This window comes from Halyomorpha halys, unplaced genomic scaffold (assembly GCF_000696795.3).
Source record: "Halyomorpha halys isolate HHAL.00 unplaced genomic scaffold, Hhal_1.1 Scaffold706.1, whole genome shotgun sequence".
NCBI classification, from domain to species: domain Eukaryota; kingdom Metazoa; phylum Arthropoda; class Insecta; order Hemiptera; family Pentatomidae; genus Halyomorpha; species Halyomorpha halys.
The window spans coordinates 488,546-514,204 of NW_027114044.1; the positions used below are offsets into that span (position 1 = coordinate 488,546).

A 25,659-nucleotide genomic window follows, 5' to 3' on the forward strand; every position below is an offset into this window, starting at 1 on the left:
GTCACCTACAGCAAATTTACTTGTTGTATATATATGTATACAGTTGTAAATATCAATAAATAAATTATTTAAAAAAAACAAAAAAAATAAATTTTTCTTACTTTCTGGAACTTTTTAAGGTATGGAATAATACATTAGAATTACACCAATAAGGAGAAACAGATAGTAATAAAACCAAAATAGATAGTGCAAAGCACAAAGGTTTATTTTTAAAGAATTCAATGACCCATAAGATAGGAAGAGATAAATTTATACCGTACAGGCCGTGGGCGATGGTAGGAGAGGGTTTTATATTGGTTTTGTTTTGAAATATAACTAGATATCGTGATCGTTTTGGCAGTAAAGATGGTTACACATTACATACTAGGTTTAGTAGGCATAAAAATATAGTTGTTGCTCGTAATATGTTATCTTCCATTTGATAACTTGGTCGTTCTCAATTACTCTATCCGTATTCCACAGGCAGTTTATGGCGCCTGTAGTCGAGAGCTGAGTTAATATCGTAAACTCTCTGCCATTCAAAGTGGTAATTTTTTAAGATAGTTATGAGGCAATGTTTTTTTTATCATTTACATAAAAGAGACATAAACAACATAATTTTCAAATCAGATCTTACTTTACAACATTTTAAAACAATAGCTTTATAACATCTCCTACTTCATAGCAAATGAATATTATAATAAACCCAATTTCAATCTTTCCAACTGACTATAATCACAACCCGCAATACTTTCTCGGATTATTAGGAAAATTAAGTGATAAAAATAATAAATAAGCTAGGAATTTAATTAAAATATTATTTTCATCCTTCTCAATAATGAAATTGAAAAATGAAAAGCTGCAACAGTAAGGACCGATTCATGATGATACGAAAATACGAAAAATAATTTTAAAAATCTTTAAATTCCAAGAAAAAATATATTATTTTAATTAAGCTGTATGATAGATGGAAGTTAACATATAAGTTCTTCTTATAATATATAATCCATTTTAAAGAATTAAATTATATAAGCCTCACTACAAAAAAATTATCCTGGATTGCCCTGACTGAACTTGGTTAGTTAAGGCTAAATGTACCCCGTCATTGGACGCACCAAAATTAGTAGAATTTACTTTTTGATTTTCTCCAGAATAAATATTCCGATTTTCAATCTGTAAAGGACATATTGTGTTTTTTAAACATAGAACTCATGCTAATTGTTTCTTAAAGCCACCAATTGAATAATAAGGAAACTAATATGAGTTAACGATTTTTTTTTTTTTAAGGTGGGATTATAGCAACTTGTAGAACCGTTCACTGAAACTAATGAGATATTTATCGCAGTATACAGCCTACGTAAAGAGAAAAATACGTTTTTGTTTACAAGCGTATGGGGTAAGATGGTTATAACGGCAACTCTGGGCAAAAAGACGGAATGTAGAAAGATGGAATAGAGGGGAGTCACGGGTTTTTCCTAAATAATGAGAAATGGGATGTTTAGGTTGTTAAGATATCGAAATATCAGACCACAACCTCTTATCAACAGTAGTAATCTGTTGCGGGGTCTGCCAGTCAGCGACAAATCTTGATACTCGAAAATTCACACATTTTTTTTATAGATTTCTCAATTGTATCCAGAATAGTGTAAGAGATAATATTATAACTAAATATATTCCTTCATAAATAAACCCTATAAATAGTCTAGAAGTTATCAAAAAATGCTGCCTAATTAAGAGTTTATCAATTTTGGTTTCTTAAGTATCTTATAACTTTTGCGATTATGGAATTAAAAATTAAATTTAATACAAATTAAAATTTAGCAAATAAATTAAAATTCAGATATTTGTTCAGAACAAAAGTATCTTCTTATTATCAAAAATTCATATCCTCAGAATCTCAAATCTTCACTTGTATTATATGTTGTATTGCAAACTTAGTTACAGTCTGTCAGCATTTAATCAATTTTGTCTTCAGATATAAGTAACAGTTAATCTGATTACGATGGAAATTTTAACGATATGCGGGTAGGTAGTTGGTTCTCGGTTCATCCGATTTGGTTCATATTTGAGGATTAATATACCAACTGCTTTCGTCTACGCATGCGAAAGAGCGAATTGTGGATACAGCTATATTTCAACAAAAGCACATCTCGTAGATTTTATTCTTCATCGACAAATAATAAACCTTTAAATATTGATAATAACGTACATTACATTATTGATGGTTGTTGATGATGAACCGATATTGTAACCCCCACCTTCAGCGGACCCAGCCCAACCCCTTATAATGTGGCAAAGGAAGGAAACTAAATACGTATGTATATATTCAGATATATATATTAATTCTGTTATTTAGGAGGGACGATCCACTGGTGAAATGGAACGAGAAGAGGAATCTTTAAGATAATTAAATCGAGCAATATTAAAAAAGCGTCTGAAATTGAAAAACGGCATGAAATCTACCACTCCCAATCTCCACGGTAGCGTTAATTATCTGGCTTTTCAAATAGACAATTATAGCGAGTAGGTTGGTCGATATACGACATGTTACTCCTTACAAGAGGAGATCATAACACAAAAAAAGAAAGGCAGTCCTAGGGGAAGCTTCGAACGGACATTTTAGACATCGCTAATGGATGCTACAACAAATCGAAGTATATAATGACAAGTTTTACTAATGCATCTTTTAATATTAAAATTCATCAAATTACAAAATCTTGCATTAACCTGTTCTCGAAGAATGTGAACGGAAAGAGAATTTTTGAAGAACGAAATAAATGATTAGGAACAGGTGTGAAAGAAGATATAATTATGTTAGATGGAGCGATAACTTTCTTCAAACTGTTCCACAACCGCTGGAGAAAGTTATTTTCGTTGCTGGAACTAGAACCGGAAATCCTGATGAGTGTAGTGAGCCATCCTGGACGGGGCTGCACTAACTCGGGGTAGGAATCTGGTCAGCCAAGGTCGACCGGTCTCATCTCCATTACTAATACTGTAATATCACCTTCTTCATATCCTATAATATTTTACATTTATTATTATTCATATACTATTATTAGCATTTTAAAGAGTGGAACAAAAACAATTATAATTAAGTAATCGTTGAGAATTTAAACAGTAGAAGGGGTTAATCACTACCACGGAGCATTTTAAAAACATATTACAACGTAACCCTTATACAGAATAAAACTTGTTAAATTATGATATAACTTAATTTTATTTTATTAACTAATTATTCCTTCCATAATAAACTCCCTAACCACCCAAACCCACTCGTTTTTAACCTTGCTTCCTCTTCCATTCCTGGCAATCCTCCGAGGCGCCTGAAAAGAAGATGGCCTCGTGACCTTATATTGTAAACTGTTTTTAGAGTTCTACTACTGGGTAGTTTCTCTACATCCTGTATCATATCATTATGTCATTATGATCAAATTTACTGGTTGTATTTTTTATACAGTTGTAAATATCAACAAATAATTTTTAAAAAAATTTATTAACTTATTATTATTATTATAATTTTTATAAAATAACTTTTTATTATTTTCATAATATATCTGTAATAACTGGATGATCAGGTTGTGGTCATAAAAAACAACAAAAAAGTTTTATTAATGGCCAAGGTTTCAGTCCACAAGCTAATGTAAGAATATAAAAGTGGTATGTAAATAAAATACACATAAAAGTAGAGGTATACGAAGGTATCCTTATAAACAATTTATCTTGTATATTGGCTTGATAATTTACACACGAAAACTTCTAATTATATGTTACTTCAAGAATATATTTCATAATAAAAACAATATCAATAACATTTACCTAATTCATATATACAACATGATAAAAAAAGAAAGGAAGATTTATCTCCGCTATTAACACTTCATACATATGTTGTAATATTTTGACATCGTTAATGTATTGTGTTGGATAAAGCAGTAAAATTAGCGTTAACATAAATTTATAACATAAAACTAGACAATTTATTTTTTTATCCACGTTTTATAATTAAATAATATGATTTCCAAACATGGCTTAGTCTACGTGCTCACTATTTATAAACAATAAATGTTTTAAATTATCTAGCTATCATTCATTATAATGCCCATCCGCAAAACCCTACTCCTGTAATCATACTAAAAAGATTTTAAATAATAATAGAAGGCATTTAGTTTATTGCTAAGGATTTTCTGTAATAAGAGAGCGCTTCTTTACAGAAATTTATACAAAATAAAAAATTGAATAATTTCATCTAATTCCAAGAGCGTTCTCATGGAGAATACAGACCCAAACCATAATGCCTTAGTAGAAATCCGTACTCTATGACGGTAAATGACGTGTAACAGAAATTAATGAGGAAGAAGAAATCTTTGAAACAACCAATTGCATCGGGAATTAGAAATAGAGATAATAGAGGATTACATAAAAAAAGGCTCATGAAGTTCCACTCACAGTTAAAGGAGCAGTAACCTACAGTTACAAAAAAAAACCCAGGCGGCTCCTGCAGGACATTCTGTTATAAATTCTATATTTATCAGTTCTGTAGTTGTCACTATAAAATTTTATTTTATCTTAATTTCTTTTTTCTCCTCATATTTTTCTTAAATTCACTTTCTTTTTTTTTTCCATTTGAAGTCAATTATTTAATTTGTTAAATCCATAAATGTCATTGTTTTTGATATTAACTTTAATTTTTTTATTTTATTAAGAATTATAATTTTAATATATTTATTTTATCTTAATTTTTTTAAATTTATAGTTAAGGGTGTCTTTTGTATGATACTTCACCCCACCCCCATAGTCAATTATTAAAAAAAAATGTACCTTTTACATTAACCATGAGAGGCCCACCAGGCCGATATGGTATTAAATAAATCAATAAAAGAAATCTTCAAATTTTATACTCGGAAAAAAATTGAGCGAATAATTTCAAATATAATATTATAAAATTTGGGACGAAAAAAGATTAAAAATTTCAAATTGGTAAATAACAAAACCAGTTCCGAACAATGGAGTAAAAGCAAATGTAGATAGAGAATGAGGAAATGATAGTGTCCCTGCGAGTGCTCTCATCCAGCATGCAACAAGCTGTAGTGGTTGTGTGATTAGAACAATAAAGCATATCCTCTTGAGTATTCAGGGCTTACTTCCTTTAGCTTATAATTCTACAAGACATCAATGCTAAAAGAAATTCTCAAAGATGAAGAATCGATAATAAATTAATTGTTTCATTAATAAAACTAAACATAAAAAATAAATTCTATATCAGAAGCTGATCTATTATATTAAGAGACCATAATATTTTTTTGTTTTCATTCTTGGCTTTCTTTTTTTATTCATGTTCTATAGGTATAGAAGACAAAAACAATTTAGATTTGTTTCCAGAATAGTTCGTCTGATTTTCCTTATATTTTATATTATACCCCTGAAGGCTAAATATCCATTTTAGCCTCTAACGAGTGCAATATAATTAAGCGTGTTATATAAAAATTATTATTATTTAAAATTATATTATTTATATAAATAAGAGATAAGAAGATTATATAAAATAGAACATCTGGATCTCAGATACCCAAAAATTTAATCCAGCGACCAGCATCCAGCTTCGACTGATATATGATGTCGGGACTTAGTAGAGTTATGTTCCCGTTTACGTTTCGGTATTCTAATAGTGGTGCCAAGCAGGACATGCTCGTGTATAATACAGTTCGGCCACAATAGAGTGAAAGTAGTAATGCCCTCATTCAAGGCTTTATCTTTAAGTAACTTTCCATAACCTCCACCGAAGTGTATTGGATTCCTTTTTTTTTCATTTCTTTCCCCTAAAGAAAATCCCACGAAATTTAATCCCCAAAATTCGAAAGCAAATATCTTCCCCATCAAATCCCCAATCTACATTCCATAATTATGAATGTTACCACATGTCATCATTTCCTATACTAGTCACACAATTTCTGATGTTCAATAAACTCTGGAAAATTAATATTCAGCTAATGATTTTAAAGTTAATGATCTTAAGCTTAACACACAATATTGGACAAATGAAATAAACTTAAAAAGTGTTAGATACAATAATGTGATGGATTAAAATTTTAAGATATTCAAGAACTAAGAAATTTTCTAATTTATTGTAGAAGACTGGTAAAGAACCAATAAAAGTACTGATATTATGTTAGAAAGATAAAATGAACAGTGACTACTAGAAACCTTAAGAAGAAAGCAAAATGTAATATTAATAATAAAATAGTATAATAAAAATTTAACTATACCGATAACAAAACAACGATAATTGGTAACACCTCAGTGACAAAGGATACGTTGTAGTATAGAAAAGTTTAGTGATGTACCTCCAGTTCGCAAACATTTTTTTTTATGAAAAGATTATAAAAAGAAGCATTGAAAAACGTATTTTTATAAAATTAAAAAAATAATTGGATCATAAAATAATTAATGTTGTTTAATAAACCAATTTTTTGGTTGTGAAAATGAACAAAGATATTTTTAACGAAACGAACTCAATCTACCAAGGGAGAGACGTGCCCCCGCCCCTTCAGAGAATTTCAAGAGTTCTCAAGCATGGTACTTCTGTCACGTGATCCTTATACAGAATCTAATTTGAACAGTTTTTTTGAAACAAAAAAAATATTTAAACAATAATTACATAATAATTTAAAATATACGATAACTTAAGACAATACCAATGTATCAAGTAGAAATTTATATCAACAGAGATAATGCTTCTTCAATTTCCTAAGTAGGACTAAGTTAGCGTTCCTTCATAATCATAGGAATCTCTTCATAAAGGTTTTCTTTAAATGAATACCTGTAGGTCACCTTCACCAATTTTTCGTTTTAAAGGTAATCTTTAGTGTTCCTAGATGCGTTCCATAAAACGGTTCTTAGTATTGCGCATTGTTATGTTAGGGTGATAAATCCTATCATTGAAATTTTAAGTCTATTGATGTTTAATTTTCGTATATCTCCGGTCGAAATGACAGCATTTTAAAAAAAAATATTGACAATGGTACAAACTTGGACAACATTGAATCCGCACATCTAAGCGGAAGACACGGATGTAATAATAAATTAGAATATAATTATAACACTAAAAAAAAAGTGATGATATAAAATGGTATTTGAAACAAGGTCAGCGAGAAAACATATTGATCGGACCTCCCTGTAGAGCCCACGCGATAGGCTTCTTCCTTTATTCCAGTTATTCTGGAAAAGCTGCTTCCAGTTCCAGGTCCTGCCATCGCCGATAATATCGATTTTCAGCTCGAGTGATGAATCGTTCCCGAACAGGTGCGACAGGACCTTTCAGATCGGCGAATCCATCCTTACTGATTGATGATGTTCTCTTATCTCTCGCCTTCCGATGTACCTCTATGGCTCATGTTCCTACCTCGTTGGGCCTCTAGGCTTTCAGTTAAGAGCGTTACAAAAAATAGCAGAAGAGTGTTCATAAAATATGCGTTAGTATCATATTGAATATATCTGCGATGAACGGAAATTGTAGGAGGTCACATACCTTAATAATTTGGCCAGGGCTGTTATGGATAACATGAAATTCTGAATAAAGTATGAGTAAATCACCTGACGACGATCTGTGAATAAAAATTTACTTTATCAATGACATTTATTAAAGTAATGTGGAAGAAAATGATAGTTAGATAACAGAGAGTACTGGTAAAAGGAAGTACCAGTCATACTCGTATGGTCGCTTATCACTTCATGTATCACGCAAAGCCACCACAAAACACAAAGTTGAATTACAATAAAATGAGAAAAAAATTTAGGGAGTTAAAACTAAAAGAAACCGTAACGAACTGAAGGCAGAAAGGAATAGATGCAGAGCTTCTACGAAAAATTACTATCCCTATTTTCTTATGAACCCTAATTAATCTATTAGGTGTGATTTCCTCCCCTCCCTCCCCCCCCAAAAAAAATATATATATGTCTCACTATTATGAATTCCCCATAATTTTGGTTAAATCTAATACGATACGATGAAAATGAAAAAATAAAAAAGTTCTGGATAATATGAGTTCGAATATGGCGGGGGATCCGGATGTGCATAGTTTTAATAAGTTCGATAAAATTCTAAACCACAATCCTTTGACTTCCCATATTTTACAATAATTTTAAAAGATATTGGACAAACTATTGAATTATTACCAAGTGAATGGGGCCAACATGATATTTATAAATGAACGAGACCGTTACACTACTCGTAGTTCTAATATCCTTGTAGTTCTCCTTTTCTGTCTTAACTGTATATACAAGTGTTCATATCTTCAAACGAAAATGAGTTTCAGAATTATATCGATTTGATATATTATAATTCATATATGTTTTTGAGTCTATTAACGGTAATAATAGTTTGATAGAAATATATAATAAACATTCCGATCACTTTATTTATCAATAAATAAATATTATTTATCAATTACTACACCCATATCAAACATTTGAAGTAGTATATACAATTTTTACAACCAGGAATTTTCTTAAAATGACTGTCATTGTAAAGAAAAAGAAATTTCATAAACAAAAAAAAATTGAAGCAACAATTAACAAGGGACAAACAAGAATAAAACTAAAAGCACCAAGCAGGTTCATTGCTGAAACAAGATGGGACCTAGTCTTTATCTCTTCTTAACTGCCCTAACTTCATTATTCGTTAAGAGTTTCTTCCAAAGTGGGTCTCACAAGGTTCCCTAGTATGGATTGTTCATATTAATTTATTACCTGTTTTCATTCCAACCAATGAAATTAAAGACGAATTAACTTATAAAAGTATAAAAGCGATATTTAAAGAGTAGACATATTTTTAAAAAACTGAAATTAAGTATCGAAATAACTGAGTTAAAAATCCCCAGTTAGCGTTTTTTGTCCTGCACTTTTTTAATTTATTTATTTTTTTTAAGATTCTGTGAACTCTTATATGATTATATCGAATTAAGATAAACAGTTCTGAATTAATGCTCAACTATGTACATCAATTTACACCAATTAGTCATTAGATCATAAGACTGTTTCCTTTTGATATTAATGTGGAATTCCCGGACCAAAAAAATTAATTTAAATTTCCATGACTTTTAATTAATGCAACATATCATTATAATAAAAAATGAAAATCTATACCATTAAAAGACGTCAGGGGTTTAGTATTTTGTAGGGAGGTACTGTGTCCTTAACTGCGTTAGTATAAGAAAGTGATTTGTTCATGATCACCCTCAACCGCCTGATTTTTTCCCAATTAAGGCTACCCTCTTTACAGAGGTTGGGTGGGTCCCAGGTGGAGCTCCCGAAAACACAGGGTTGAATCACTTTTGCAGCAACAGAATAAATAATTATCTGTCACAGACGGATCGAACTCGGGTCCTTGGAGTTAATAGCACAGTGCCTTACTCACTGAGACACTCACTCATCGAGACACTAATTACTAAATTTCGAGTAAAAGAAGATAGATACATTTAACTAATGTTGCATTAGCCTGTCCTAAAATCCTATAACCCGTTAATGTTCACCAATTTAAAGATGCGCAGGCTGTGTGAAATTGTAGTAGCTTAAGAAAGCAAAAAGTAGCAGAATAAAATATAGGCACATTAAATAACTAAAAAGTATTTATGATTAATGAGTGCTGGATTTGTACATAATAAATGTTTAAGAAATATATTTTTTTTTTAAATGTAAGTTTGTTATAATTAATAGATAAAGTAGTAGGGTAAAAAATAATTACTAATAAAAACAGAGGTAAACATTCTAGCTTTTGTTTCAGATTGATAATACAAGGCACTTACATCAAGTTAAAAAATTGTAAAATAATTAACTTAATTATCTCCAGTTCCCAGAATGATTCTTAAAACCTAAACTGACGGATGAGGCTTGATCGTTTCTCAGAGGCCGAGATGTATTTAATTTTTAAAATTCCTACAGCTCTGAGTATCTTCCGGTTTCCTATGAAATGGCAGAATCATACCTTTGCGGATTAGATATTCTTTTAACTCTATATGAATGTAGATTTAATTTTCTTTAAAAATTATCAAAACATTTTTATTGGAACAAGGTGTACAAGTTTAATAAAATAATTATTTCATTTAATACATGTTTCTTCAGGGAACTTATAATATTACTTATATTATAAGCAAAAGATTACAATGTGACAGCTCATTGTATCGAAACTCCTCACTTTCTTGTTTAACAAGAACAAGCTGCTCACATCAATAGATCTACATTAAAAACTGACTAGAAATTTAGGAGAACGAAAGAAGCTTTTAAAGTTTACATTTACCTAATAAATGTTTTCTAGAGAATATAGCACAATGTAACACAAATAAAACATATACTAGTGATTAATATATTTTTTTTAATTGACCAGTTTAAATTTAGTTATATAAGCATAAGTCATTGCTCATATAAAATAAGAACTAAATTACGAGAAGAAGATGGTTGGGGGTGCGGTCAAAATGAAACACAAATAAGTTGATGTAACTTTGTAATATGTTTGATATTGACTATTATAAAACTAGAAACTCAAGCCGAAACGTAGGCACGATTATATAAGTTACATCAACTTAGTTGTGTTTCATTTTGACCGCACCCCCAACCATCTTCTCCTCGTACAAGTCATCCACGGTCAACTATCTCTCATAATTAAGAAATAAATTAATTTGAATAGTGAACATGTAAGGAGTAACCAAAACTATGTAATTATAGTTTGATTTGAGCGAAATGGATGATGAATAACGTCGTTTGAAAATTTAAAAATAAGAAAATTTGCCCTAAAACTCGTCGTAAAATTCAAGAAATAAATTAATGTAAGAAGATAATATCTGAACAAAATTAATTAACATTGTAAAATAGTAGATCAATTATGACTAAGGATTGTAATTTAAAAGCCGATTACTTCATAACGTTACTAAGCTGTCTTAGAAACAAAAATTAGCAGAAATAAGTGTTTAAAGAAATGTAAATTAAGCTAAAAATGAAATAAAAAATTATTAATAATAATAAATTATATTCCTTTATTCTCAATATTTGTATTAATTTATTTCAAATACACAAGGTTTTATCTAAACAGGTCATTATCCAGGATAATCTCAATTAAACATAATTTTTATTTATTTTTTTATTATTGTAAATAGTAATCAACATATTCTATTGATAAGATCGTTTCTGATAGCAGTAGATGAGCTTTCCAATTAAAATATTTAATAATAAATGTTATACATAACATAAAGTTAAATAACTATATTAAAATAGTTTAATAATAATTAAGTAAGACTTGGGCATAATATACTGTGATATGAAAAATTGAGATTATCGTTGATAATGGCCAACTTAAGTGAAACATTTGGGGTGTAAGATGAATTAATAAAAACGTTAAGATTAAAAAAACCTAATTTATTATAATCGATTAACATAACCAGAAATTTTAAGAAATCGAAAAAAAAAGAAAGAAACTTATTGAAAAATGTTAGCAACAAAAGCAAAATAATTTACCATATTTTTGTTTCAATAAACTTTCCTTTGTTAAAATATAACTTTTTAATCGATTAAAATATAGGGTTTTATAATTATTTAAAACATTAGTTCTGTATACTGAAACAACAAAACAATTGTTTGTTTTAATTCTGTGGTGTATCGCTGCGGGAGAGGAGCCCCACACACGGGGTCAACGACAGAGAGAGTATAAATAGAAGGAAGGGAGAAACCACCCCCGCAGCACTCTCTGGGCAACCTTTACGCAACTGACCCGTCGATAAACATGTTTTGGTTTTTGGTCAGGATCACCTGTTACCGGTGTGAAATGTTATCGTTTGCTGCGTAACAAGTCTCAACAAAAGTTTTCATTTCATTTAATACTCATCAAAGAGATAATTTACTCTAAGGTCGTTCGGATTATATAACTACGACCGTGGATGAGTGGGAAATAGGAAATAGCTCCAAGGTTCTCCGTAGGAATAACGTGGTATCTTACGTAAAACTCTTGAACTACAGAATATTAAAAAAAAAAACTCAATGAAATATACAAGTAACTCTTGAAATAGAAGAACCTGATACATACAAATCTGAAACTACTCAATAAGAAATGGGCCATACGTCACATTATACTTTCAAATTTATTTTGTTCTCTATGTGTGCGTGCTGTTTAGCTTTTTGAAGGGGGAGTTACGTAAAACTGTTGACACAACTGATAACAGTTTGAGGGAGTGTTAATTCACTACGTTACTATTGGAGTCCACGTGTCACTAGAAATACATCAAGCATAAATGAAACTAAAATATGAATTAACATGTAAAAAATTGTTCAGAACTGGAAGAACAATTATTGAAATTTGAAAAATAATATTATTTTAATAAATAACTCAATGTACTCGCTTTACCTCATATATTTAAAAAAAAATAATTATAAAACAAATAAAACACAAATTGAACAATTGAGGCATTCCATTTTGAATTTTATTTTAAATTTCTATAATTAGCAATTTTGATGTATTTAATGCTTTCTGGAAGAAAATATTTTATACCATATTAATCAAATACTGAAGCTGTCAATTAAAAATTTGAAAATTAACTTGGCTGTTTTTGTTAATGCAACGCCTCAATTATTCTAGGTAACATAAATAAATGAACAAATTGATGTCCAGAAGGTTATTAAATTTGTAAGATAAACAATTAATTTAACCATGAAGAATTGAGGATAACAATTGCGTTCTCTTTGACCTCAAGAAACATCCTAAATTAATTTCTATTTACAGTGTGAAATACTTAGGATTGTTGTCATACTATAATGAAAAAAATACAAAATACAAAATTTATAATTTTATTAAAATGTGTATATGTACATATATCATTGAAGGAATTGGAATATATATATATTTTTTTTGTTTAAGGTACCTTGTCATAACTTTAGAATACAGCAGAAAAAACTAGGTAAGCTACTTTTAATTTATTTTATATTCTTTTAAATAAGATTTAGGTACAAAACATTCTGTGAGTTAGACTGCGAAAAATTAAAATAACTAAGTAAGATATGAAGTTTTTATTTTTTTTATCAAAATTAAAGATCATATAATTCTTAATCCACTTTGGTATTAACTAATATATATTTTAATAAATAGGACTCAAATTAAAAAAAAGGAAAGAAAAAGTGGGGTCACTATAGTTTAGACCCCTGACCCTTCACAATTTAAAAAAAAAGAAAAGTCTTTTCAATGAGGTATACCTTATAAAAAACTTATAATTATATTTAATCATTAAAATAATTATAATCGAATATATTATATTACGAATCGTTTTGACTATAGAAAATATTTAATGTATTATATAAAAACAGTGTAGCAGTGATAGGATGTACATGGAAGTGAAACGACGGTTGAACGTGTGTGTCATGTATAGCATAACTTTACTACCTCAGGCGCTCGCTGATAACATAGATTCTTTTTTTATAACTGATTCAACGCCTGTTTATAAAATTATTATAGCTACGATTTATATTATTATAAGATATGATACCTCGAGTATATAATATCCTGCTATTAAGAGATCATAGCGAATCGGTCCAGAGCTCTGAGACGAGATCACAGCACTATGAGATCAACTGATACTAAACACTATAGAGTTAGAGTCACTTGATTTGTACAGATTACAAGGACATACGGACGGTTGAGACTGAGTTCGACAGGTACAATCTGAGGTACATACGGCAGGTACAACACCAGGGCCCGGGCGAAGCTGGTCGGACTGAGTACAAGACTCCCCCCACTCCGCCCGCGACCGCGCCTGCGTTCCCCCTCCATCTCGCCGAGGGAAAATAATAGAATCTCCTCCGGGCCTCAGTTCACGAGCTGATATGTAAATAGTATCTATACGTACTCTGATCAACTGTGTTATCACTAGTGATATACATATCAACATCATTGCGGATACTTAAAACGTATCTACCATAGCAAAATGTTTTCTGTTGATGACGTCGATGGAAGAAATTGTCAACATGAATTATAAACTAAACCCCAACTTAAAATGTCCAATAATAGTTACATTTAAATAATAATGAAGCATCAGTTTTGAATATGCATTTATTTTTATTAGATAAAACAAAAAAATTAATCTCAGGGTATGAATTTTCGGAATTGGTATACCAATGTTATAATGAAAAAAAAAATTGTTTTGTAATATAAAATAAACGCTTCTGAAATGTTAGTATTGTTTTAAGAGTATGAAAATTAGCCATCTCTTTCAGGTATGCCCATATTTCACATCATAGTACTTAATTCTAGTTCAAAAAGTAGTACATAAACAACTCTTAGGGACGATAATAAAACAATAGAAACAATATTTCGATTTCTTAAGTCACGAAAATATTCTTATAGGAAGCTATAAGAATATTTCGCAAGTAATGAAAATAACAAAAACAAAAAACCTTTATCACAACAACCCAGAAAGAGGACAGGGCTCAGGAATCACATAGCACGTTAATGTATTCTGAGTTAAATTTAGAAATAAATTAATAAAAATATAAGAATATAAAATTAAATTAAAAAAAGACAGAAAAATCTCTTTTAAAAATTAAATTTGAAATACTTTATACTGAAACTTATTAAGAAATTGAGGGTAGAAATTAAAAAAACAAAACAAGATATGCTATTTTAAAGACTATAATGAAATACACTAGACCTTATTATATATTATAAACCATATGGAGTTAATAAAAAAAAAAATATGGAGTAAGAAAAAATATTGTCAATTTCAATTTAACTACACTTTAATGAGTCCTTAAAGACTTACGGAGTTGAGCTTAGAAAAATTGAAAAAAAAAAAAAAAACAGTTTTAAAATAATTTAAAAAAATTATTATCAGACCTATTTAGACAAACGGATTGGAGCTAATGGTATCGAGTACTTTTTATTTTTCGCGAAACTGTATTTTTCGCGAACGAAGATGGTCAGGGTGAAGTCACAAGAAAATGAAAAATAGTTACTACTATTTATTTGCCGAAATTTCGCCTCACTTTGTAGACCTTCATCAGGGCTGTTTCAATTGTGATCTTTCGAAGCAGTGTGATCATCTTCTTCATAATTTAAAATGTACTTTGTAAGTGCAATTCTAATTTTAATATTATTCTTTCTGTTTTTTTTTTTAATATTTTGAGAAAGTGGAATAAGCTAGAGACACCCAGTTTGGGAATCGCTATGTTAAACCATAGAATTTCTCCAAACTAATCCTTATAATACGAAATACTGAAAATTGTGCATTAGTTCACAAAAATGAGAGGGACTTGGAAATAGGAAAACGACAAAACTTTGTCTATAAACGCCACTTCACTTGGCTCAACGGCTATAAAACTTGTATATGAAGTAAGATCTCCTTATATGTAGAGTATATACCTATATTCTTTTACCTCAGGTAGTTAAAGTAACGGCTAAAATAAGTACTTACCAATTTACAATACTTACAAACCAAAAAAACTTAACTTTGATTTCATGCCTGGAATTGATTGTGGTTATTAATAATTTTATTATGTTCTTTTAAGATGTTTATTCATATACTACGAGCTTCCATTTCTTATATTAAATATTATATGATATTATAAAAAACAGAGAAAACAAATAAATTAAAGTACTTATTTAAATTCAAAATTTTCATAGACATATAACCAATAATTAATAATTAAATTTTCATAAACTTATTAAATTTCATAGCATTGCTATGAATGCTTCCATCTTAGTTCTCGGTTCATCTCTCTAGTAACTATATAATCTTATCGCAGAGATAACAATGACACGACAAAACTATTACTAATATCGTATACTCTTTCACGTCATCAATCGTTTTCTATTACAGTCTAACGATAAAATGAGGCATACATTGGTTGGAAGAATTATCATTGTATATATATTATTTAATTAATTATTTTCTTCAACATGTAAAACTCCAAACTTTTTGATTTTTTCAAGATTGAAATAACATGTTTTTAAAAAATAAATTATAAGCTTTTAAATACTTTTCAAAAAACAAAAATGAAAATGAGGTTAAATATTTTTCTGAGATTACTTCTTGCTATATATAACCATGAAGAAATTACAATTTCCATACACTAAGGTTAAAATATGCTTTATAACTCTTTCCTGGTAGAAAATGTTATAAGTAAAAAGTTTTTTTTATCCTCACAAATATCATGGGACTTTTCAAATGATATATTGACTAAATTATTGAAGATTGAAGACATGAGGGACTGCGTCAGAGGTCAACTTAGGGATTCCCCATCAACCCGCTAAGATAAACAAGAACGAAAATGTAGTCGGAGTATGGGCTACTTGAACGAATTCATGAATATTTTACTTAATTAGTTAATAAGTGAATACAGTTATTTATTGTTTGTTTAAAGCAATATAATCATTGTTTTCCAGTTTGGAAGAACACAGTGACACATAACTACTTCCTTACAGGACTAATTCAGAACACGGCTAATGTATACACTCATATATTTATAAATACGTACATATACAAAGAATTAGTTATAATAACATAGTTATGATATGATACTGAGGAACTCTGAAGGCGCCTCTGTGACTAGAAACCTACTGACACAGCATTCACATCAATTCCTCTAACTGAGTAATGTTTATAACATGTCATTTTTTTATTCTCAGTCATTTTTCGAAATATTTTTATATACATATAATTTTTTTCCCCTAACAAATAAAATTATATTCAAACGTCGCTATAACCAAGCTTACTCAGGCATTCCTGTTGTTATTTTATCTCACGCGATCTCAACATCATCAATTCCCACTTACTCATTCGGCCGACGTTTTCATTAACATTTAACGGTAGATTTCTTAAGATTTATGCAGTCTATGCATAAACCATTTATTTAGAACGAAATATAAATTCAGCTGTTTTTTTCCTTATTCATTTCTTTTGGTATAATATCTATCAAACGACACCCTCTTCCAAAAACTAAGAAGGCTAGACGTTATAAGAATTTTTTTTCAAAGACGGCACTACTTGCTATTGTTAAATTCTTTAAAGGTAAAATAGCCTCTAATTATGAGATTTCGGGAGGTGGGACGAAAAGGGAACATCAGCGCTAATTGTTTCGTTGTTGTGGTCTCCTTGTCACATCGTATTCGTACATCAACCAATACTAGTTATAAAGGTTTTCTTTTTTTGTTGCTTTTTTAATTTATATATTGATATTTACAACTGTACATAAAATACAACAAGTAAATTTGAAGTAAGAAAATAATACTATAGTACAGGTATATAGAGAAATTACCCATTGGTAGCACTCTAAAACATGTTTACAATATAAGACCATCTTCTTTTCAGACGCCTCGGAGGATTGTCAGGAATGAAAGAGGGAGGAAGGTTAGAAACTAATGGGTGGTTAATTCACTCAGTAATTAAGGTCTTTATGGGTGATTTTATTTGAGAAAAAGTAAGGATTTTGGATTAGATACGAGAGGAATTCGAAGGTTTAGTGGAGCCCCAAAGCTCAACTCCGTATGTCCAGATTGGCCTTATTACAGTTATATAGATCAGTCTTTTGCAATGAATTGGAAGTGTAGACCGTTTGTCTAGTAACTGCTGTAATTGTCGGAATCGACGTGAAGATTTCTGTATAATCTTTTTCGATGTAGAACCGGCTTTTGACCGTAAATTCCTATCTCCTACATACTTTCTCATTATTCCGTATATTACGTTCCTTTCTCACTAACAGATTATTTAAAATAAATCACAATGGTTCCTATTCATCCCTCTTCTTTCAGTCCGCTGGTGTTCCTCAGGGTAGTATCCTCGGTCCCATCCTCCACATAATCTATACAGCAGATATCCCAACCAATCCTAACACTATCCTCACCACGTATGCCGATGACACATGTGTGCTCGCTGTTAATAATAACCCTTTGATTGCATCCCAAACTCTTCAATTTCATATCACAGCCCTCGAAGAATGGTGTCGTAATTGGAGGATTAAAATAAATTCCAACAAATCACATCAAATTACCTTTACCCTACGTCGTAAACCTACTGACTGCCCTATAGTATATTTCAATAATGTTGACCTTACCCCTGTTGAACAGATCCACTACCTTGGACTACACCTGGACAAACGACTAATCTGAAATCCTCACACATCACTGAAAAGACAGGAAACTGCACGTCGATTTCGACTATTACAGCACTTACTAGACAAACGGTCCAAAGTTCTAATTCATTTCAAAAGACTGATTTACATGACAATTATAAGGCCTGTCTGGACATACGGCGTTGTGCAGGTTTACGATGCAGAGTAAAGGTGATTCGATGGGATTTATTTTTATCCTCAAATTTCTGCACAATTCTTCGAGGGTTGTGATATGGGACTGGAGAGTTTGGGATGAAACTAAAGGGTTATTATTAACTGCGAGCACACATGTGTCATTGGCATACGTGGTGAGGATAGTGTTAGGATTAGTTCGAATGTCAGCTGTATAGACGGTGTAGAGGATGGGACCAAGGATACTACTTTGAGGAGTTATAAAGGTAAAATAAAAATAAAATAAAAAACACTCTAGGAGAGCGAGAATGTTGGTTCTACGCCGCTTCGTAGTTTTTGCTGAGTCTTTTGTCAGTTTTGTTGATACAAGCACTTGAGATGTGCATAATAACATTACGGGACTTGAAAATAAATGTAATAAGAGTAGCAAGCAAAGGAGAATATAATCTCGTGAGCCGGTTTGACTTTGCTTATTTAACGCTCATAAATAAATTAATAAAATAATGGATATCCTAGACGTACCTGATTAGAGAAACCTGTAATAGTCCAGCAAAATTGTGTTAAAAAAAGGCTTGAAGTAGAAGGTTTTTAGGCAATAGTTAAATGGCATATTTTATAGTTTTTGCGGTGCTCAATATGAATCTGAAGCTGACTAAGAAATTTTTATCAGGCAAATAAGAAAAATCACTGAAGGGCCAATAAAGCTTTTTATCTCGTTTTTTGCTTATAGCTTGTAAAGCAAGATTTCTGCGCAAAATGTGACCCAATAATAAAATAAAGACGAACAAATTACAAACAATTCATATTCCTATAATTTGTTTGTACGACGCGATTCTGGCACAATGGCACATTGAAAAATCGGAAAATCATAAAATGTTCCGGAAATAGCGAAAACACCATTTTTACAGCCTTTCAGATAATTAGGTTTTATATTATTATATTTGTAGTTATGTATTTCTCTTTATATGTTCGTTGCCAATAGCGTAGACTGCAACAACTTGATTAACCATGGTAGTGTACAACAACTTTTACCTAATAAACTTTTAATGACTGAGTGTGGAGAAACATTGACTAGTTTGAAATAAACTTAAAATTGACAGGTTAATTATAACATTTATTTCAATTATATACCAAAGTTTTAGAAACAATAAATCACTGAAAACATATTTAAATTCCTAATTAAGAATAATCAATTTTGAAATATATAGAATATATATAAATAGTAGTTATTAGATAGTATTCACTTATATTATTATTATTTTTGAAAAATTAAAAACTGTTTAGAAATTAAAAAAAATATTGTTATAATATAAGATTTAATTAAATTAGCATAATTTCTAGATTTACTTTTTCAATCTATAAATCAATTATAAATTAAAAATCATAGGTAGTATTTATAAAATGAATTAACAGGGATGCAGACAAACTGATTGATTTGTATAAGCAGATATTTAGTTTCTACAAAGATTATAACATTAAGAATTCAGAATAGGTGATTTTCGAGAAAAAAAAATCTTTTTTTTTTTTAACATATATGTAACGGAAACTGTAGTACAAAATCCCATTTTACCTTGAAGATTGCAGACACATATATCTTCCTCAAAGCCGTGGCATACCTTCCCCACAATCTCTTCATTTCATTCCAGCAATTATCCATCTGTTTTTATTATACCTAACGGAATAATTCACCCAATTGGACAGTAAACAAAGTTTATTTCACCGAGAACCTTTTAACAGAAGTCGCACTTAAGGACTGGCAGAATATTATTAGTTGTACGGTATTTATTGAAATCACAGAGGGCAGCATTTGTGCTTCGAATTCAAGGCCGAAAATAGGATTTTTTCCTATGGAGGGGTAACTTTCATTTTTCTACTCCTTCTCTCACCCTCCCCTTTCCTCCTATCCCCCCTACCAAATAAAAGTCACAAGTTTCGTAACAGTAATTTAGTTAATATATGCATTTCACAAAGATATCATCATCTCGTGACATAATCTCACATAATTGACTAAATTAAGTTCAAAAGAATGAAAAAGTATGTTTCCATTAATAAAAAATGAAATTTTGCTAAAAATATGGCGCCCTAAAACTTCATTCACTCTTATGCCACTTCCCCCACAGCTGCACTCTTATTTCAATTAATGTAACATTTTGAATTTTACAGTGCTGTGATAATTAGTCCACCAGGCATGAGTTCGAACCCGGCTGTGGCAGATAAGCATTTATTCTGTTACTGTAGCCGTGAATCATCCCTGGTGATGAGTATCATTTCTTGGAGAAAAACTTCTAGCGGTTTAGAGTGATCTTTAACAGATCACTCCTTATACAACCATTTTTCAAGAATCAGATCTTCCCTACAAATTAATTAGCCCCTAAACCTTCGTGGAATGTAGAGAGAGTTCTTTTTTTTTTTTTTTTTTAATTTTAGAAACACTTCGCTCATGTAAATAATATGCATTAAAGACAACCAGTTTAGAATAACAGTTAATTTCAAATTGTAGATTAAAAAAAAGAGTGTAATTTATTAATTTTAGGTAAATGCCAAATTTATAAAATGGCCATTAAACTAAAAAAAAAAAAAAGATATCTCTATAGAATGTAATACGATTTTTTTTGTTACAAAATGACTTTTCATTTCTAATATAAATTTATATTCTTTCCTAATAGCTCATTCGTGACAATTAGATTTGTATTGTAATAAAATTCCTAAGATTTTTTGTTCAATAAAATATGAATAAAATTGATGTCCTAGGAGTAAGCCTTTTTATAGAAAGATGATTTATCATTTCTTCGCCTGGCAAATTTAATTTGCAAATGTATACTGAAATACGTCGAACTAATTTTAGTTAATTTTTAGTAAATAGCGTAGACCCAAGTTCATGTATAATGAAGTATTTTTTGATCCAAGAATTAATTTTACAGTTCCGGAATTCAGCGACACCCTTCATGTTTTTTTTCCACTCTCCAATTTTATTTATTTACACTATTACAATATATAATACAACAAATAAATAAATAAAATAACATAATGATAAAATAATATATACAATATTTAGACAATCGACCTGAGGATCCCTGAGCCCACTCTATCCCCCACGTGCGAGGGGTAGAGCAGAGATCAAGAGATCCCAGCGCATCCCTCTCGCCGCATCACTGGTAAGTACTGCACCTCTAATCCTTCACGGATTGAAGCGATACGGATTTAATTTAATTAAAATATTAAAAATATCTGATACACATTTGCACCTGTACACAATACTTATAATCAGCTTTGGGGACTTTCAACCATGCTTTGCCTCCCTCATGTGGAAGGCAAAGCAGAGCACCAAGAGCTAAATCACCATGCTCTTATAATAAATAACCTACATTAATAAATCGATATGACAGTTAAAATATATTGAACTAATTTAGAAAAATTAATATCCTTTTCTCTTTTTTAACGATCTTTTTCGAAACGATCTAAAAACTGAACTCTTGTACCCATTACTATTTTCAGGCCTCTCTAAAATATTTGATAATTAAAAATTTCATTCCTTACCATTAAGAAATTCAAGAAAGTTTTGTTGATATAACCCTAAATGAAGCAAGTATTCCGTATTTTCTCTTAGAACAGGACATTATCTAATAAAATATACATTATTTTTTTTAATTACTTAAGTTCAATAAACCGCATTGTAATTTATTACAAATTTTCCGAAATTCAAATACACCATCATTTTCTTTGATAAAGTACAACCTTTTGTATATATTTTTTTTCAGTCAAATCCTATACTTTGGGGTCATTACATTTGATTATATGTCTTTTTTCCCTGTTATAAACTACATGAACTCAAAAGCTTAAAATTTAGTATCCTTTTTAAATATATTAATCACTTTTTAAAGCTATTCACATCTGTCTAAATTAAGAAAAAAATACAAACATAAATTTCACCTTGTACCAAACCCTAATGTTTTACATAAATCTATATTAACACACGTGCGCTCAATGAAATACCGGACACATGAGGTTATTTTAGTGTTATTCCTGTACTCAAAATGAACTCTAGAAAAAAAAAACATTCAAGCCAGAACTATTTTATATATTTAAATATATGACTTTCAATCCCTAAACACTTCTTAAATGAAGAAGTATTGAAAATCACTGCATAAGACTTTTTACGTACATTTTTAAATGAGTAATAATGAAGGTATCTTAATTTGATACATCTACTGAAGTCATTACGTGCCCTGTATTGGGTAGATATTATTGCACCACTGTTTGTGTGTGTGTGTGTGTGTGTATATATATATATATATATATATAGAGAGAGAGAGAGAGAGAGAGAGAGAGAGATAGAGAGAGATTTTAAGTTTATGTGATTAATTAATCATTCTATTTCAAAAGATAAAAATCTAGAAAAATAATATAAATGCCTCTCTAATTAATCTTGAAGTGAATAACCTAGTAAAATAAAAAAAAGAAGCTATTTTTGTGAATTATAATTTGAGAGTTCGTTTCACATTCCTATTTAGAACAGGAAAAGTCGGTTTCAACTCCGACTCAATTAAAAGTTTTTTCTGTAGTGGTTCAGATTTTTAACTGGGCTTACCCATCTTGGTGAAAATAATTGAGTTACTCAATTATGACTGACAATCTCAACGGAATGAAAGAAATTAAGGGAAGATACCAAAAAAAAAGTATCTAACAATGTAAGCTTTTTTTCATGTTTGATGTATTTACAGTGAAAAGAAATCATCTTTTACCCGCCAAATCATTAAAATGATCCAGAATTGTATCGTTAAAAAGATATAAAGTATTATTTATTGATGGCTCTGCTATGTGATTTTGTCCTTAATATTGCAATTTTTTTTTTAATTAGTTTTTATTAACATGTTCTCATGTGAAAAAAGGTATTTGATAATGACATAGTGCAGGTTTCGTAGAACAAATTACATTTCTAAAAGAAATATTTTCTAATAAATAATAAGTGTGATAATTTCGATGCGAAAACAGAAGTAATAATCATAAGATAGCCTTAGAGCATCTGAAAGTCCGATGACATTGCCCAACAAACGACCCACTTCAAAGCCACATCCTAAATAGGTGCAATTAATAAATTAATTTTTTCCATTGCAATTTCAAAAGAACAAAATTGAGAAACAACATAACAGGCAGCGAAATCGGGCTTGTTATAAAAAAGAAATTGGTACCGAAAATATACTTCTTATAAGTCATAAGAAAAGAGCCAATTAATTTGATCTTAGATAACAAACGCGTTTGTTTTTACTGAAAAAAAAATGCATTAATAACTACGAACAAAGTTTTGAAAAAAGAATGATGGCTATATTATCAATGCTTTTGAAAATATGAAACTTCATTATTCCTTATTTTGACATGATATGGGATATAATTTTCATTTTTTTAAGGTCTTATGGAAAATTAATACTGTTCGAGTGGAAAACAGATTGTTGTATCTGAAAATGTGTTGAAAAACAATATTCTCTAGACAAACGTAATTTTTTTAAGTTTTAGGCTTTTAATTTTTAATAATATAAGAACTGTTTCCATTAGTAGCTTTACTTCCATATTACATACAGTATAAAAGAAAATAGATTTACATACAATTTATTTTTTAAATTGTTTGTTTCGAATGAGAATATAAAAATTTTTACTTCCCTGATATATTGGAACTGTGAAGATGTGAACGTTTAAAATGATAAGATACAGTTAGAAAACCTCTCCATCAAGATATGTTTTTTTTTTTCAACTTACCTGTAACAGATAAAATAACGAAAATAAACATACAATAGTAAATATTTTATTATTGATACTTCAATACATGTAATAGATAAATTGTTCTCAGCATTTTTTAATTAATTCTTTAGATATGTATTATTCCTTATAAATAACTGAATTAAATTATAAATAGGCACGTTTAATATCAGAAATGGTTGAATTATGACGGTGATGCAAGCCCAAGCAGTCTTTATAAAATGACCTAAATTATTTGTCAAATGGTCGATAGGTTTGCATAGTTAAATTGGAAGACAATCGCGTGAGAATGGGATATTAATCTCGTTTCCACAAAATAACACGGGTTTTGCCCATCCGACAATATTGATTCCGAGATAATCTAAATATTATCCAAATATAATGAAGGTTCAGCGTTGTATTTTTAGAAAAATATATGAAAAAAAATAGTGCCCGAATTCGAAATTCCATGTAATACTTTTGAAGGATATAAAAACTTATTTCTACACACTTTTTAGCTTCAAGTTTGAATCTAAAAACCAGCCCAGAGCCTAACGGAGTTGGGGAAAAAAATATTCCTATTACAATTACTTTCAAATTACTCTAATTTAAAATTATAAAAGGAAATAACAATATTTATTATTATTTTCAACTATTTGATGAACTACTAATAATGGTCCAAAAATATAATGACTTGGTAGATGGATTCATTTGTTTTCATTTATAATTTTTGGAGTTTCCCATCCTTCCGATAAATGTTTGTTTGCACATAAATAAATATACTTTAATATGAGTGTATAGAGAGAGTCCTCGATTATTTAAACAACAATATACCCGTATTCCAACTCATTCGCATATTTTCAAGGCGAAATACAAACAAAGATAATTATTCTATGCATTGAAATAAATGCATTAGTTAAAGAAAATATTTTTTGTACAAACCCTTGTAAAAGCAACTTTTTTTTTAATTTGTGCTATATAATTTAAAACCGAAAAAATAATAATATAAACATTAAAAAAATACCTGCTATAAGTTCTTATTTAATATTTTTTTTTTAGACTCTTCATATCAATAATATAAGTAATAATGAGGTGAATATTACGTAATCTTAAATGGTTAATCCATAAAAACGTTATTAGTATTATTAATATTTATGAACCGACATTATAAGGAAATTATTTGTTAAAGTCCTTCAGGATTAAAATGTTCCTATGAATTCAATCATTTTTTTCAACCGAATATTTATTTAATATTTAATAAACAGTCATTTTAGTTTCGTGGTTCCGTCTCTATCACTAACCATTCATACAGGGGTTAAATGAATACCCATAACGGGATTTCCCGTACGTTACGTGAAACACAATGGGCTGATAGTAGATATCAAGGGCAACAAAAGAAAGTTAAAAATTATACTTTTTATTTGGGATTTGTTTTTTAAGTACGTGATGCTTTTTGTTAAATAGGAAGCGATAACAAAAGAATTATTTAAGTTTAAATTGTAGCATAGTATATTAAAAAAAAATTTGTAATTATCGTTTGAAAGGGACCTTCAAGCATCCAAATAATGGAAAGTTTTTTTAAATCATGAATTAATCCTTATCTTTTTTATTGGACTACTATACTACAGTGTCCGTGGGCGAAGATAGGATTTCCCCAAGGGGAGCATGTCTCAGCTCATT

At 29.7% G+C, this 25,659-nt stretch overlaps 1 protein-coding gene across 4 annotated transcripts in view; it reads right to left on the reverse strand.

Moving 5' to 3' along the window:
* Positions 1-25,659, reverse strand: part of Tet (Ten-Eleven Translocation (TET) family protein) — a 302,732-nt gene that overhangs the window by 35,689 nt on the left and 241,384 nt on the right. The window contains exon 1 of one of the 4 annotated variants that reach the window (XM_067051285.1): positions 13,500-13,716. The exons of the other annotated variants lie outside the window; for them this stretch is intronic. The gene's annotated coding sequence lies outside the window, so the exon portion shown is untranslated. Of the gene's footprint in view, positions 1-13,499; positions 13,717-25,659 lie in introns of those variants that run through there. 4 annotated transcript variants of the gene reach the window in all.